Source organism: Phlebotomus papatasi, chromosome 3 (genome assembly GCF_024763615.1).
Source record: "Phlebotomus papatasi isolate M1 chromosome 3, Ppap_2.1, whole genome shotgun sequence".
NCBI lineage: Eukaryota > Metazoa > Arthropoda > Insecta > Diptera > Psychodidae > Phlebotomus > Phlebotomus papatasi.
The window spans coordinates 82530312-82548358 of record NC_077224.1 but is presented as its reverse complement, the minus strand read 5'-3'; the positions used below and the strand labels follow the sequence as shown (position 1 = coordinate 82548358).

The window sequence follows — 18047 nt, the reverse complement described above, 5'->3', positions numbered from 1 at the left end:
TTTCCATCTTGAGATTCTCCTAAGATTTAAGTCAAGAAAAAAGTAGTAGTTTTTGTCTGTGTGATTGAACCTGTGAGAATATTTTGCATAGTCACTAAATGAGGGGCTGCTTCTCATCTCCTGACTGCATCATTTTATTTTTAAACAACCAAAATAGTTGAAATTTTATTGTCACAGCCAAAGAGAGAAGTAAAAAAGGATTTTGATCTTGGAATTTCATCTCAATAAAATGGGTTATAGAAAATGCAGAATGCAGTTTGCATGGGGAATTTCTCGACACCTCCATCGAACAGATAAACACTTTTAATGGTTCTCCACCATATCTTTTCTCTCTCTGCTCTTTTAACTCCTTTTTATTATTTTCTTTTCAACGCCATAAAATCAAATTTATGAGTTGAGAATTACTTTGATGATTTGTCTGTTATTAACAACATTCAGTTGATGGAGTTACAATTTGATCTCTCTTGCACACTTTTTATTTTATATTTTTTAATATTTATTTCATCTCATGGAGGAGGGTGAAAGTATATTGGAGGATCATTTGATTTTATTTTAAATTTATTCCAGTGATCACAAGGCACAACCAATTGAGCAGAAGTGCTATTTTAGCGTTTGGAAGGAAAAACAAAAAAAAAACATTTTTGACTAGTTTTTCTTCGGTAGGAAAAATAAATAAATATAAATCGTGAAAAAACATTCAATTGATCCACTTCACTTCGTATAAAATATTTCATTTCTAAAAGCAATCTTTTTTATATGCGGCGTTTGTTAAGACAATTTTATTGCTCGTAGTCAGAGAGACTGCGATACTATAATTGATCAATTTTGATAAGATTTTGCGAATATTAATTAAAACTTTTCGGCTCCAAAAATAATTTTTTTTTGAAAATATCAAATCTTTACCAAACCTTTTCAAACCCTCTTGTCAAAGGAGGCTTGTAAATTTTGGAAATAGCAAAGTTTGTTTGTTAATATTAACCTCTCTTAGCAAGCAATTAAAGTAGGCGTAGCGATTTACAAACCTTTTGTAATTTTTCATATGATTGCTTTTGACACATTTTCGACAGGACATTTTGTACGTTTTAAAGGTAGACTACTGTGAAAAAAATCTTGTCAAATTAACAAAAAAAAGTTTGTCAAAAGATGTTCTTCCATACTAAATACGGAAAGGTTTTTTCAGATCGACGACCAACTGGATTTTGTTAAAAGTCTGTCAAAAGGATGTTAGTCCATATTAAATATGAGAAAAGGTTTTGTTAAATTGGTAAATAACATCCTTTTGACAAAATTTAAACAAGATCTGTTTGTTCGTTAAATACAAAGTTTTTTTCAGAGTAGGATGACATTTCATACATAAGTCAGCTTTTCATTAGAAAGAGTATATTACTATCAGTAAATAATAATAGTAATAGAAAAAAAGATTAGTCCACTTATACATTTTTTCTAGCAGTATTTTCCTAGATATTAACCTTAACTACAAATTTTATCGACTAGGTTTACTTGCTTCTCTGGTTTGTTTGCAAATAAATAAATTGGCAGTGGCTCATTTAATCTTTTCGATCCGAACTCGATCGGCTCAAACGGTGTACACAACTTATCGAGGAGTATTCCCATCGTTTAGCTCGAAAGGTTAGTTATTAATTGTAAGACGGCGGTGGACTCTAACTGTTTCTGTGATCGTTTATAATTTTTTCTGTGCTTTTAAAGGATTCATGATCATCGCCGCACAGTTTTTAATAAAGAGTAAGAAAATAAAGAATAAATTTTAATTTCAATTTATTAGTACAGTAGACTCTCTCTCAATCGGGAATAGGGGGCAAAATGTCATCCGGTTTAGCGATAGAATTGAACGTCAAAGCCTTTGTAAATTCCACAAAAAGCGCTCAATTATAAAGAATCACGATAAAATAGGAAGAACTACAGCGAATTTGAGCGAATTAGCTTCATAATTAAACGTGAAAATTGTCAACAAAATTTGTAGCCCGATTGAAAAAGAGCCGATTGAGTGAGAGTCTACTGTAATATATAAATCGTTTTTGAGCTAGTATACACTAGTCCCGGCATTATACACATTTTCGGGACCGAAAAGAACGCGCGAAATCGCATTACGCATCGAGAAAATTTGAATACCCCCAGGGGCTTTCTTTTGAGTAAATCGGCCGTAGAACGAATTTCGCGCGGAGTAAAAGTAGTTCAAACAAAAAGATTCAACCGTTTAATAGAAATGCATTAACAAACAGTACTTTTCGGTCAGAGTTTTTCAATAAATTGTTAGAATATTTAAAAAATTTACTTTAATAAAAGAAATTAAAGTTTTATCCTGAAAAAGTAGCAAAATGTTTTCAAATTTCACGCGTATACATTCAGGCGTATTTCAAAAAAGATTTCGTAAATTGACACCAAAGGGTAGACAAACTTGCATAATTGTATGTGCATAATTCCGTCAGGTGCATAATCCCGAAGGACCTAATGCCGGCACTGAGTGTACTCGTAAAAGTATATTTCAGAGATACATGGATCTTAATTAACTTCATATTTGAGTAATAGCGACCATCGCCGTCTTAGCGTTAGTGACCAGCTTTCAGAGTAAAAACGATGGAAAGCTTAAAAAAAATAAATAAGGAATTAAAATACAGAAAGAGAGAGGAAATTAATACATAATATTAGATTATCACCGATAATTTTATTTAATTTACTAAACAATATTTTTTTCTATCTAATTTGATTAAATTACTTTTTTTGAACCAGTAAAACTAATATTCACTTGTTTTACGCATGACACAATAAGTCTCGAGGGTGAATTCAATGCAAAATTGGGAGATTTGTATTGAATTTAGCCTCAGGACTTGTTGATTTATGTGTTATTTATACCCTTAAAATTTTCATGGAGTTATCTAGGTTGAAGGTCAAATTTTAGGCTTTCAGGCTTTAAACACTTTATATTTTTCTCATATTTTTTTTTAACCAATCTGACTTAATTACTTTCAGCAAAAAATATAAAGTGTTCGAAGCTAGAGTGTGAACTAAGCCTGAAAGCCTTCCCCTATACAATGCATTCGAAAGGTCTTGGAAAAGTCAATTAAATCTGAATCAATTCCTACTGGAAAATCATCGGGAGATTTTTTTTTGTTAAGTTCGAGCACTTTGCGAATTTTTCTTTGCCATTTTTTGGCACTTCTTTGTATATCTCTTTGGGTTAATCTCATGAGGAGACTGTATCAAAGAGAAATTGTGTTCAATTCAACAGGCTAGAGATTTATTGCTTCGTTTTTCCCTCTAAATGCTGAGCTCCTTCCTCTGGGAATCCGATAAAATTTTCACACAGGATTTATCATTGTGCGTCTTCTCCCCCGGTAACACTGGTGTCAGAATTGGGGTTGGGGTTGGGACGAGAATGGGAATTCTATGAGGGCGGTTTCCCAATAAGATTTGTCATTTATTTATGTGACAATGCAGATTGCTAGTCCCCCCATTTTTTGTCCTACTTAGGCCAATTGTTCTTGCGTGTTTTTGTGATTCTTGGGGAAAACATGGTGATGTGCAAATTGACAAAAATGTTGTCTTCTCTCCCTCCTCCACAACAAAATTGTGCCCCTAGAAATTAGCAAATGAACATATTCTTGTTCTCATGATATGTTGTGATATTGACCGAATATTATGCCAAGTCAAACATGAATGCAATTCGGTTATGTAAACGGTCTGTTGGATGTGCAATGGGTGAAAAAAGAACACGTCGGCGCCGCTTATCGTGGATTCTTTCTTGGTGGTGTACAAATTCACCAAACAAGAAAAGGGGGCCCTCCACAAACAAGAAGAAGAAGTAGCAGATAAAAAAAATAAGAGACGAGCACCAAAAGAAGACTTGAAGACAAATTAGTGTTGTTGCAAGAAGTCCCAATGTCGTCCAATGTCTGGGGTGTTTGAAATGGAGAAAAACCTTCACAATTATCCTGTCACCGAATGGGGAAACAATGGGACTTTGGGGAATTAATTGAAAAACAAGAACGGATGAAGAGAAAAGTGGAAGAATAAAAAATATACATATCTAGGCAGATAATAAAAATAATGTTAAAGTTGTAATGGGAAATTAGCAGAAACCACGCGATAATTGGTGTTTCATACTTAATGATGAATATGCGTCGTCCCTTAAAGATTGAAAAATCTTGAGCCATTCTTTTAAATGTACCTTACACGGAGGGGAAGACATGAGTCGCTGGGACGGTTTTAGTAGCGGAGGAAAATTCGCTGTGTGCTCGAGTTTAAAAGATTTTGAAAATTCCTAGATTTAAACTTAGGGGAAAGTGCTCTCCCTTCGAACGTTCATGCCTTCGAATAATGTGAATTTCTTATGTTTTTCGTAAGAGATTTACACTAAATTGTCACGCAATTATCAACAATTGATGATAAGCCAACTAATATTTAATAGAAATGTGTAAGTCTCTTGGGAAAACTAAAAGAAAATTCACATTATTCGAAGGCATGAACGTTCGAAGGGAGAGTACTTTCCCCTACTGGCTTATTGAATTATTTGAAGTGATTCATGAATCACTAATCGTTAATAATAATTAACCAAGATGATTATTTATCGGTTAGTTACTTACCAATTAATTACCGGTTTGAATCGGTTCATATCTATAGTATAAATTTTAATTAGACAAAGCGTGAGAAAAGAACATACTTCATTTAAATAAAAAATAAAGGACAATAGAAAGAAAAAGAAAAATTAAATATCGTGGAGAAGCCAGAGAAGAATCGATTAAGCGATTCAAAACTTTTTTTAAAAAAAAAATTATCAATTTGAAAACGATTTTTTTATGATTTCAACTCGGTTTTGAACAATCATATTTGCTTTTTTCGCAGATAAGAAGAATTTTTCAATTTAAATTATAAATAAAAAAGAATAATAATATCGATTCGATGTAGTTCATAAATTGTAAAAGTAAAAAAAAATAAACATTGCGTTTTTAGAAATTCGAGCCAATTAATTAGAATTTATAAATCGTAAAATTCGAATTCAAATTGTTGAAATACAAAAACATAAGTCGGTTCTTTTTCGGTTTAAACCGTTTTCAAATTGCTAAGGCAAGAAAAAGAATTATGTGTTGTATAACGATTTAAAGTTATTTATAAATTGTTTAAAGTAGAGTTTTTTTTGTCATTTTCAATTGATTTTTTATAGTGCCAATGATAAAAAAAATATTGTCGGTCCTTCAATGATCCTTAAATTATTAAACTGAAAAATATTAATTCTTAAAGAATAATTAAATTTTATTCCTCGAACTCAAAGAGAGAGCAGTTATATATTCCATTTTTTTTTAACTTCTCACCGTCTTGGAGCTTTAACGGCAAGAGATATCTACTTCTGGTCACCGATGACCCTCAATAAAAAAGCAATATTCCCAGACGTTTTTTCCTTATTCCCTTCAACCCCTCCAAAACCATGTTTTTTGGTTTATTTCTAAAACGGCTCCTACGATTTCCTTTATTTTTGAATACGTTTTGGAGATGGTCCAGGCGAACTTTCCGTCCAAACATATTTGACTTTATCACGTGATAAATTCACTGATCTGAAATCTTCTTATCTAATTGTTTCAAAAGACTTTAACAAAAATTGTCATGTAAATTCTGAGATACTGTGACTGTTTCACATGATATTTTGTATGAAAAACTGATGAAATACTCACAAAAAACGATCTAAAAGCTGTGAATTAATCACTTGAAAAACTTTGGTTTATTGTGAGTGTCTGTACATAAATACAATTAACATTGAACAAAAAGTTTGGAAAATTCTCACAATAAACCAAAATTCATTGAAGTGCACAATGCAATTGGTTAAGGTCGTGTAGCAAATCAAGCAGAGCATGTGGTCTCTAATAGCTCAGCTGGTAGAGCACTCGTCTAGTTAACGAGAGGTCTCCAGTTCAATTCTGGGTGGATGTAGGAATTTTTCCTATCTCCACTGAGAAAAAACTGGATGATTTGAGTGTCACTTGCTCTGATTGACGATTATATCTCTGTTTTTCGTTCAAAACATCACAAAATGCGGACTAAATACACTTATAATGGTAATTGTCCCAGATTCTAGAAAATCAATACTTGACTTAACCTTTAGTCTGACGTTCTATTTAATCTTCTAGTCTTTTTTTTGTTTTATTACAGTAGAAACCTGACTAACCATCAAATTCAACATATTTGAAGATATGAAAAATCGTAGAAGTTGTTTCTGTAATAGCCCAAAATTTCGTAAGTCAAAATGTTGCTGATTATTCTTGAGGGGCCATCGAAAATCCCAAATTGCTATCTTTAAACATTCAGCCTGCAACAGGCGCTCGAAAGGACCCAATAAACAAACGAAAAGTAAAGTGAAAATAAACTTAAAAATTCTTATTTAATAAGTTTTTTTTTTTGAAAAATATGAAGCTTTATAGAGTGGAAGTAATGAAGTAGATATCTGTAACTAAAATACGAAGGATAATATTGCAATGTTCTCTCTTGGAGTTCGAGCAATAGAATACATCTGTACCACCAACAGCATTTCATGGATTGTATTCACATTTTTTATAAAGCATAACTTATAATTGGTGCAAATTGCTCTAAATTAGATTCTGAGCATGTAATTAAAATTGGATGTGTTTTCTCATAAAATTCAATGTGATAATATTGAGAAAATCTGCATTTTCACCCACATGGATGCAATCATTGAGGAATATTTCGCTCTTGCTAAACGGTTTGAGCAAATGAAATTTGCAACCCTTCCTTTTAGGTATCTATCGGTCAAATGACCGCCAAAATGCATTTGATGGGCTATGACCGTATATCGCGAGTGCAATTTGCAAATATGCATCCATGGAATATGTTATTGCAGTTGTGCTCTGTCGCATCAGCAAGTGAATCCTCCTTCCACCCTCTTCCCCCCGCCCCCAATTTTGCATCCGGCAATGTTTGTCCATTGAATTGCATATGAATTGCACCGGGGATGCATTTTAATGTATTAATTGCCAAACGTGTAATGGCATCATCAGTACTCGGGAAAATTGTCTATAATATTGGAATTCACGCGCATTCTGGCCCCCCAAACACAACCCCTTCAGGCGGAGAATTCTCACTTTCCCAAATAAAAATTTGGGTATCGTTGTGAGGGGGGAATAGGGGAGGGGGTGGCAAGTGAAAATTTACTAGTGATCATTTTGTGGGTATATTTTGTGGAGGGCCAAAAACGAGCTCAATTATTTCATTTTAATATTCTCCATCTGCTCGAAATGGCTATATCATTTTAACTTTGTCAATTGTTTGAGGGTGAGTCGACTTTAAGAGGGATAGGTTGTTCACATGGAAGAACATTCTGCACACTCAGGGCATTTTTTAGAAAATAGGAATTTTGTAAATTTTTTTAAAGGATTTTTTAAGGAGGTTGTCCAGACGGATCATTCCAAATAACGATTTTTCGAGGTCAAGGGTTTAAATGGCTTTAGAGAACGTATTTCTCATCTTAATGGTATCATTTTTGGGCTCGTTGGAAAGGTCTTGGAATTTCCTATAAAACTGAACTGGTTCCAATCGGTTTTGAATCAGTAATGAACCGGTTCATAACCGATAAATAATTTTTATACGAAATTCTATTAAAATACGCCAGAGGTGTATTTTGGCAAATGTTTCGAGTGTCTTATGAATCGGTTTAAATCGGTTGTGAACCGGTAATGAACCGGTTATAAACCAATAATTAATCTTCGTCCGGAAATCAATTCTAATACTCTTAAAACTATTTTGGGTGATTTTTTGAGTGATTTATAAATCGGTTCAAGTCGGTTGAGAACCGGTAAACAGTAAATTACATCTATAGATAGAGGTACATATAGCATCTAAGCCACGAGTTCGAGCAATTCACAGAGTCTGAAACTCTTTGTCACCCTTATTTTCTTTTAATAAAGATCAAGTAATCCTACCGATTTACTAAACTTTATTGATAAGTCTTGTGGTATACAGTATCAAATTGCAAATCACTGGTCTTTTAAGTTGGATTTTTGGGAACATTTATTTTTTTATTTGAATTTCATGATCACGAAAATTTTCAATTCGAAAATTGACACAATTTTGCGCATGATCTCGCCTGGAGGCCTCCAATGTTGGTCTGCACAGTTTGATGACCATGTTCAAATAAAATGTTGCATACGAAAAATCTTTTACTCAAAAATTGCGTGTCGATCGACATTTCTTGTGGTTATTCTCCTGCCTTGTAAAACCCTACATCTTCGTCTTCTCGATGTATTATAAACTGGAGTATTTTTGGTTTCATATTATATCCCTGTATGTATGATATATTTTCGATATTCCCTGCACTTTTAATTTCATTGTGCGGTTTCGTGGCTATAATCCATAGAGTTTCTGTCTCGAGAGTCTTCCCGGCCAAGTAAATCTCGCCTCAATTAAAGGGTGATTCTAGAGGGGATATCCTATATTATAAATTCGTAAAAGACTTTTTTATCCTCCGGGAGGATCGATTAGCTGAGTGTTTTGCGATTAAAAAAAAATACTCTACAGTGTTTAGTATGTATTTTTTCTGGTAGACGATCATCAAAATCTAAATTCCATACTACACAAATTGTTCTCTTCATCTCGTCATTCACTCTCAATTTCTTCTCAATGCAGAATATTCTGTCAGAAAAATCAAACTGGATACAGGAATATTTTGCCGTGAAAATTATAGTCGCATAAAATGTTGAAATACATAGTTGGGATGCAGAAAAAAAAAGTTTGAAGGAAAAAATGTGATTTGCATATTAGTGCAATTTGCATCTTTTAGGTTTTTGCACCAGCATCCAGACAAATTTGAAATTCAATAGACTAGCACAAACTATATGGTCTCAAAGGAATTTAATAGTGTACCATATTGATCTTGGCCGCCAAAAAAAGGGATTGAGGATGTTACAAAAAAAAGCTCTCATCACGCTTGATCTTTCCTTTTTCTGGGTTTCCTTTTTCTTGATATTTCTTTACATATTGTGATATTGATAAAAAGGTATCTAAAGGTATCTTAGGATCGAATAGCGCCAGATGTAGGGGAAAGTGCCTATGCTTTATAGGATTCTATGCTTCGTAATGACCAAATTTTTCTTATGTTTCTGAATAAATGTGACTCCTGCAATATATTTTTAAAACTGTTAGTTTTTTTTTAAAACCCTAGTTTTTTTTTAAAATATGGATGCGACGAGTCACATTTATTGAGAAATATAGGAAAAATTTAGTCATTACGAAGCTTGGGATCGTACGAAGCATGAACACTTTCCCTCAAAGTTTTTATCTCAATAAAAAACAAAAAAAATTATTTCAATAAAATCAAAGTAATTTCAAAATTTTTCAGTTTAATAATTACAAAATGCTTAAAGTTAAGTTTATAAAAATGCTATTTTTATCAATTTTCAAAATGTGTTTTTAATAAAAATTTAAGATTTTTGCAAGCTAAGTGTATAACGTTCACTAATGATAGCTACACCTTATCTTAAATATTTTGATCTTTAAATATGCTTTTAAAATCTAATATTACTTAGCTATACATTACTTTATTTTTCAATTGTTTTGAACTTGTTAATTGAAAAACCAAACCATTTAAAAACAACTCTATAAAGCTGACTTGTTTATTTTCGACTATACTTAGAATAAGACTCGAACAACTAGAATTTCTACCAAGTTTGGTTTTTTCTGCTTTTTGGTTACTACTTGACATCTTTTACCTTCTTTCTGGATATTATACTTAAAAATTATTTTAAAAGTTATAGGATTTTTAAATCTTAAAGTCCTTATTCGTAAAATTTCCGATTGAAATCGCTCTCCTGTAAATTTTTTTATTCACGAGTTAATCGAGTATTATTTTGAGCCATCGATTTAAGCCTAATTTAATTTTTTTTTCATTTTAAAGATGATCAGAAATACTTTTAAAAATTTTGAAAATACAAAAATTTTGTTTTCAGTACCAAAAACATTAAAATATTCTATTTTTAAAAAACTTTTAATAAATAAAAGTTTAAAATATAGTTGGGACAAGTAGAAAGTTTTAAACTATTACAATTGATATTTTTTAATTTTGAAATTATCAAATATGAAAAGTTCGCACGTTGTCTTTAACGTAAAACTACAAATTCGAAATTTATCTTTTAAATTTTCAATAAAAAATCTCATTAAAAAATTAGCTTTCAATAATTTTTTTCTTTAATTAATTAATTTCTTTTATTTTTCTTTAATGCGAAAATTTAGTATGAAAATTCGAAAATGAATTTGAATTGTTCGAACATTAACGACTTTTTGTGCAAATAGAGTTCCATTTACCTTTTTTCCATGACATTATTGGAGAGTCAAACTCTACTTGTATTTGTACCCTATCTCGAGATATATCTCTTTCTTTTCTCCTGATCACTACTCATGCGTCTCTATCCTCTTTAATTTTCCTCAAAATTGGCCCTGGTGATTTTGTTTATTTTTGGATGTGTTTACGAGGTAGTCCAGCTGAACATTTTGTCTGCAAGTACCTTTGACCGGTTAAATCGCCATCTTGAATTCTTCAAGCTCAAAATTCAACCATCCTAGAGGGCCTATCTTTTAATCGATTTAACTAAATTTGGATTTATTTGAAAGGTCTTGAAAATCCGAACCTAGCTGCATTAGTTCTAATTCCGAATCGGTAATGACTCAGCAAAGCATCAGTACAATTTTAGAAATATAAATAAAATGTTTAATGATTTTTTTAAAATATCTTCTGAATAAATTTTCTAATCAATTTTCAACTTCAAGATGGTTTTATGATGATTTGCTAGAAAGAATATTTATACAAAGGAATTACTCAAGAGTTAGAGCAGCTGGCAAAGCCTAGGACCCCTAGGACCCTAGAAGGAAAAAAAAACTTTAGATAGAGTTTAAATAAATATCTAAAGACTCTTTAAGTAAATATCTTAGGACAATAAAAGTAACACCGTTTTATAGGCGATATCATCTTTGATCTTTCCATTATCAAAGGGCACTTTTCAAAAAGGGCTTTCAGATTAAAGATTTCTTTCTTGGCAAAAAATTAACAGAAATGCATTTGAGAAGCATTTGAACATACAAATGCAGAAAAAGAACGAGATGGCAAAGAAATATTCATGCACCTCTCAAATACATGTGTTCAATGTTAAGAGGGATATGATGGAAATAATAATATGTTTAGAACACTTAAGTGGGTAGACGATCGCTTGTTACTCATGTTCATGAAACCCTTACTGGCGGTGTTTTCATACGTGTTTCTCCTGCGTTCAATGCTTTTTTTTTATCAAAAAATATTGCTTTTGTTACAGATATTTTTTCCTATAAAAGGAATAATGTAGAGCAAATTTTTGGTTAGTGAATGGAGGCTTTTTTTTAAAGAGAGATTTTTGCCACTTGAAAATCACAAATTGTAACAAGGCTCCCCGACTGTGCAACTTTGTGCTAACTACTTGGTATTAAGAATGATATTAAATGTTGAGAACTCATTTTTCCACACTCGAGCGATTAGTTTCTGAGAAATGGAGAAGCATGATTATGCTATTCTGCAATTGAAATAAAAAAAAAGATTGTTTAAAAACTAATAATTATCGTTGGTAATAATTATCAATTTGAGAATTTTATATCCGGAAAATTTTACTCCTGAATATAATTCTCTCGGTGAAGAGATAAAAATCTAATTGAGATGATATCGTGATGAAAAAGTATTTATGAATAATGATTTTTCTGGCTCAAACTGAAGGGAATTGCACACAATGTGTTTTAATGTTGAAATTATTAATTATAATAAAAATAATGTTTCACTGTCATTTCAGAAAAAGGCTTCGTGCTTCTTGAATTTGATGTTTATCGCGATGAATTTTTAAAATATGAATAAATTATGCGTTCAAACTTGGCAAAAATTTGCAAAAATAACATAATAACATTTTTAATGGGTTCTTCTTTTATTTGTGGCTACATTTTAGAAAAAAACTGTGTCATTTTTAGAATATTGTGGAGCAATATTGGTCTAGGAGATTTTTTAAATTTGAATTGTTTCAACTAGGATCAAGAATATGGGGCATTAAGTTTTTTATCATTTAATAATTTAATTTATTTTTTTATTGTCTCTATTTTCTAATCATAATTTCATTTAATTTTCTACTAAAAACAAATTAATCATACTCTTTCATAATTTTTAATAAATCTCGGTATTTGTTTTTACCATGACGTACTAAAGTTGACATAATTTAGAGAGTTTGTGGTTTAGTACATGCATGTACTAAACATTTTTTAAAGTTTTATTTTAATAACTTTATTGCTCTGTAATATTTCCTTTCCTGAAAAATCAACAAGCCTTTCAAGGGTACTAAAGCGCGAAAAGAAATCGCCTCTTCAAAATGAGTTTGTTCTAAATGCATTTGCTGCATTTGTTGGTAATGACAGGATCATGTTGCCGCATTTCCCACGATTGCAGGAACAAAGAAAATGAATTTAGGACACTTTTAGTCTGAAGTGGCGAAATATATCCTTAAATTTAGTTTTTAGTACATTGTGGAAGAAAATGATTGTCCGAAGATGAGAATTCATAATTACAAGTACTAAAATGGGGTTATTGTACTAAGTAAAACAAAGTACTAACTAAGTACTAAGTTCTAATTTAAGTATTTCATGAAAAGCAGGATTTTTTGATATCTACTTGGAATTTTATGTACTAAAAGTGAACTAAATTGAAGTTATTGCATTAGGGAGTTTAATCAATGTCTTTAAATAATCTTCAATCAAGAGTTTTATTTGCTTAGTTGTTTAACATATTTAGTACATTGTTTCAATTAAATTCAATTCAATTAGGTTTATAGCAATAATGCTTTATAGCTTTCAACTTATTTGATTTTGTACTAAAATAGTCCTACATTTGGAAAGTCAAAGTCTAAAAGACAACAAATAGAGCACTATGCAAGAGTATGAAGTCGTAACATAATTGTCTGTTGTGTATTATGCGCTTTTCGCGGTTGCTTCACTTTTGTACTAAAATACTGTAAATTGTACTAACCGCCTCTCATTGTTTAAAACCAGTGAGACAGCAATATAAAGCAATCAGGTGGAGCAAAGTAATTGGAAGATTGTGAATAATATTTAAATATGATCAGTGATAATTTTTTTTAAAACAAATTTTTATGCATTTTTGTCATTTTTGATTTTGTACTAAAAACTAATATTTTTGGCATTTTTATCTTGGAATTTTTTCAAGCTACAAAAATTTGATTAGTTTAAAATTTCGTGCCTAATTCACAAATTTATTTTCCAATTTAGTTTTAGCACATGTTCCAATTTTGAGATTTTTTAAATAATTATTTCAATGTGAAAGCTCCCTCATTTTAAAATTAAATACATAAAGTGGTCAAATATTAAAGATATTTTTATTATTTATGAGATAATATTGTAGAACAACCCCAATCACTCATTTCATTTTCTCTTTTAATAAATTTAAGCTTTAGATAGTTTTCATTCTGTTTGATTTTGTACTAAAATAGACTGAGTTATTCAAAGAGAAAAAGAAGACGACAAAAAAGGGTACTGCATTTAGGAGTTTTACATCTAATTTTACATCATTCTGAATTGAATATTTTTAGCAATTAGATATAAATCACATCCTTCTAGTTTTTGTACTAAAATACTGTAAATTGTATTAATTGCCTTTTAATTGTTTGAAATCAATGAGACAATAATATAAAGCAACTAAGTGGAACAAAGTAATTGGAAGATTGTGAATAATCTGTTTTGATTTTGTACTAAAATAGTCTTATTGTTTATTACTTAGAGAGAAAAGAAGAGGACAAAAAAGAGTACTACATTCAGGTGCATTACATCTTAACATAATTCTGACTCGTGTATTTCTGGCAATTGGACATATACCACATGTTCATTTTTGTTCTAAAATAGTACAAATTGTACTAACTGTCCTTTGATTGTTTGAAACCAATGAGATAACAATATAAAGCAATTAAGTAGAACAAAGTAATTGAAAGATTGTGAATAATATTCAAATACGCTCAGTGATAATTTTATATAATTTTGTTGTTGTTGTACTAAAATAGAATGGCATTTGATTACTCCAAAGTCTAAAAGAAAACAAAAAAGAGTACTATAAAGAGTATTACGTCTTAAAATAATAATACATTTTTGAGTAATGTACATATTATACACTTTTCGCATTTGTTTCACTTTTGTACTAAAATAGTACAAAATGTACTAACTGTCCCTTCATTCTTTGAAGCCAACGAAACAGTAATATAAAGCAATTAAGTGGAGCAAAGTAATTGAAAGATCGTGAATAATTTTTAAATATATTCAGTGATTAAAAACTTTTGTGTTTTTCTCATTTTATGTAATTTTTCATTTTGTACTAAAAACCAACATTGTTGACATTTTTTATTCTTTTTATCTAAGAATTCTTTCAAGTTATAAAATCTTTGTTACTTCTAAATTTCATTCATTTTCGCAAATTTCTACTTCAAATTTGTTTTAGTACATGTTCTAATTTTGAGATTTTTAAATAAATTCAACGTGAAAGCCCCCTAATTCATTTTAAAATGTGATTTTTTTTATTATGTATGAGATAATTTAGAGTTATAACACTTAAAACTAAATAGTGTTAATATGTAGTTAATATCAGCGCCATTTATCGAGCGTTACATTGTGATATTTATGTATTGCACTGTGATTGATTCTTTCATCATTTTGATGAGTTTTAATTTTCAAATATAAGTTTTTCGATGGCATGCCGTCAATCTGAATGCGATAATTACAGAGCGGATCGTGAATTCAACACGCGTCGTATTTAGATATTGATTTTTATTGGTGTTATAGGGAATGATGTGTCTGTTTTTCATGAGGCTCTGGAATCTCGCTGTTTTCTTACCATATCACATATATAGTGCTTTTATATCCAGAAAGGTGATTTTTTTTCCACCAACATAATGCTCTTTTACCAACTCCCTGGCGTGCATTTCAAAATATGATCTCAAAAAGTTACAATTCAATTCACTTTTGATCTGATTGAACTTCTCCCTTTCTCTCTCTCTTGCACTTAAAAAAAAAAACTCAGATAATCTCTGGATTCCAATTTTGTGAGACAGTCTATGATTTTTTTTGTTGGCTGTTATAGATGAAATATTGAAATAATTAGGTGAAAAAATATGCAAGAAAAGTGGAAGAATAAAAAAAGAATTGTGTTATAGAGTGCAATTAACACTTGCGATTAATTTAAAGAAAATGTGCAAAATTGCAACAATAGCTGAGGGAGATAAAAAGACAGAGAAAGAAGAAAAAAATGCAATTATTTCGTTACAAGTTTCACTTGAGTCTGGTGGAGAGTTGTACATTGTGTACATATATTAAATGTAATTAATTTAATTGGTATTTTGTACAAATGGTTTCTTGTGTTGCATTCTTAGTTCGCACCTCGATATTTCAGATGTTTTTGTATCAGCCACTGAGAAAACAATATCACTTCTATAATGTTGACATTTTTAGGACAAACAGATTTTTTTTTCAAAATTTTTGATATATTTCACAGATTTGATAGGTCAATCTCAATCTGAGAAGTTTCTTTTGGCCCTTTTGGGGTGGATTATCATTGACCCTTTTAGATTTTAAAATTTTGATAGGGGAGAATGGATTATTTTATTTATGCATTGGCTTTAAAAAGTTACCTTCTCAGACAAAGTTATTTGTTTTAAGATATTCTACTTACTAGTATGACAAAGAATTGACCTAGTTAACCGCAAGTTACATAAGGTAAAGTGCCCTCAAGTCGACCGGTTCCTCAATTCGACCGGTAGGCTTTTTTGTTCAATTTATTTATATTTGCACTAATATTTGGCGTATGATCTAATATTAAGAGGTCAATTATTGCATAAATAAATACGAATCAGTGACAATTTTATAGAATTTCACCATTAAAACATTCAAATATTGACCACCGGTCGAGTCGAGGAACTGGTCGACCCGAGGGCACTTTACCTTATATCAGAAATATTTTCTAAATACTTTTGCCTTATTTTGGTATTTTTTCAAACTAGTCCATTAATACTGCTTTAGATAAAAATGTAAAATTAAATTTTAAAAAATATCTCAAAAGATAATTGAAAAAAATATTGTAACATTATTTTTTTTAAATTTATAAAACACATTAAAAATTATTTTTGATAGATGAGAATTTAATAAATAAAAAGTCTAATATTAAAACAAAAAAAAAGGACGAAGTAAAAGATAATGTAATTTCAAGACTAAGTTCCCGTTGATTCAAGTAGAATTGATACTGATTTATAAGGTTAAAATAATTCTTTTGGATTAAAAAAGAAGCTACGCAATTAAAATTGTTCAAACATATTTTTTCAAAAAGACATAACACAGAAACTATTTTTTTTCTAGAAAAAGTAAATAATTTAGTCGAAATACAAGAAAAAATTTATTCATTTGCAGAAGTTTTATTAATTTATTTATTGATTTATTTCATTTATTGATAATAAATATGCATGCTCTGCTTTTTTTTAAATAAAGCAATAAAAGTATTTTAAACCAAATAAATTTTGAAGCTAAATTACGTTATGATAGGCCTCAATTCCTGTTAATGAAATAGTATCCCTATTCAAAGGTGTGCTACTTTTCCTTATTTATTTTAATTAAAAAAAATACACTAATCCTCATTTCATTTGGAAAAAGAATCAACGGCATTAAAGTTGAAATTTATTTAGAATTTCGTTCCAAAGAAATATATTTAAAGAAATAAGGAAATATTTTATATTCTTAAGGATGATAACATGGTTGTATTGTATTATAAAAGCCAAGTATAACCATTATACTATTTGATATGTCTCAAATTGGACTTAAACAATTATCTTTCGCTTTTAGAAATACAAAGAAATCTAAACAATCCGTTTAAAGCATTTTAGGGGTAAACTTAATACTTGTTCTCATTGAGTAAGCATCAAGCACCGTAAGCACTTAAGAAGTTACTTTACTATACACCGTTTAACTATGGGTATTGGTTTGATCGTTGATTGGGTTAGGAATTATTAAGCAGGTCGTACATCAAGAAGTAATATAGTTTTCATTTAACTTGCCAATTTAGTCCAAATTATAAATTTAAAAAAAAAAACATAAATGCCTCATTACTTTTATATGCATATATAGATTATTGAAAATTTTATAAATGTGCAAACCCACCATTTTTCTCTTAAGTGATATATCTTATAAATATAACCGAATAAAATAATGTTTGTTGCACGTATTTGACCATTTTGAGTAACTTTGCAAAACTGTCAAGAAACTTTTGGCCGATGAAAATTGAATAACTTTTGGAAAACAAATTTTTTTTATAATAAAATTAATTATTGTTTCTGAAATACATAAATAACGTATAACCAACTAATTCATTTATAAAAAGAAAAAAAAGTTTTTTTTCTATGAGTTTTCCAATATAGTTTTGTCAAGAAACTTTTGGCCAATACTCTATTTATTGTTCGAAATCTACTAAGACAGTAATCTACATAATTCATTTTTCGGTATATGGCCGTTAGATTCTGTATATTAAATTAAATCTCGTTCGGGCGTTTCACTAGTTACGAAATTATTAAAGTTAAACGGTGTAGTTAAAAAACCTCAAGTTCGAAGAAGAATTCATTAAGTCAGAGGTCAAACGGTGATAGATGGCGACACGATGTTTTTGCATCTTACAGGGATTTCAAGACTTTTAGCCCAGTTTTTTAAAGCCAATTTTAGTAGTTTTTAAAGACCAAATGGATTATTTGCCTTTAATATCCAATCTCAAGGACTTGAAGTCAAAAATCGCCCAAAACTCTTGCCTGATAAGGAGTTATAGAAGTTAATCCATATGTCGAAACTTTAACCCTTTTAGGACGAATGGGACACCGGTGTTCCAAAAATAAAAATTAATTTTTCGGACTATTTTGAAATCAAAATCACTTTCTATAGTCATTTTTTTTGTTTTTGGGACACCGATGTCTCACGCGTCTTAAAGAGTTAAGACTGAA

At 30.3% G+C, this 18047-nt stretch overlaps 1 protein-coding gene across 5 annotated transcripts in view; it reads left to right on the top strand.

The window, feature by feature from the left end:
• LOC129806032 (dachshund homolog 2) overlaps positions 1-18047 on the top strand; it is a 285935-nt gene that overhangs the window by 15805 nt on the left and 252083 nt on the right. The window lies entirely within an intron of this gene.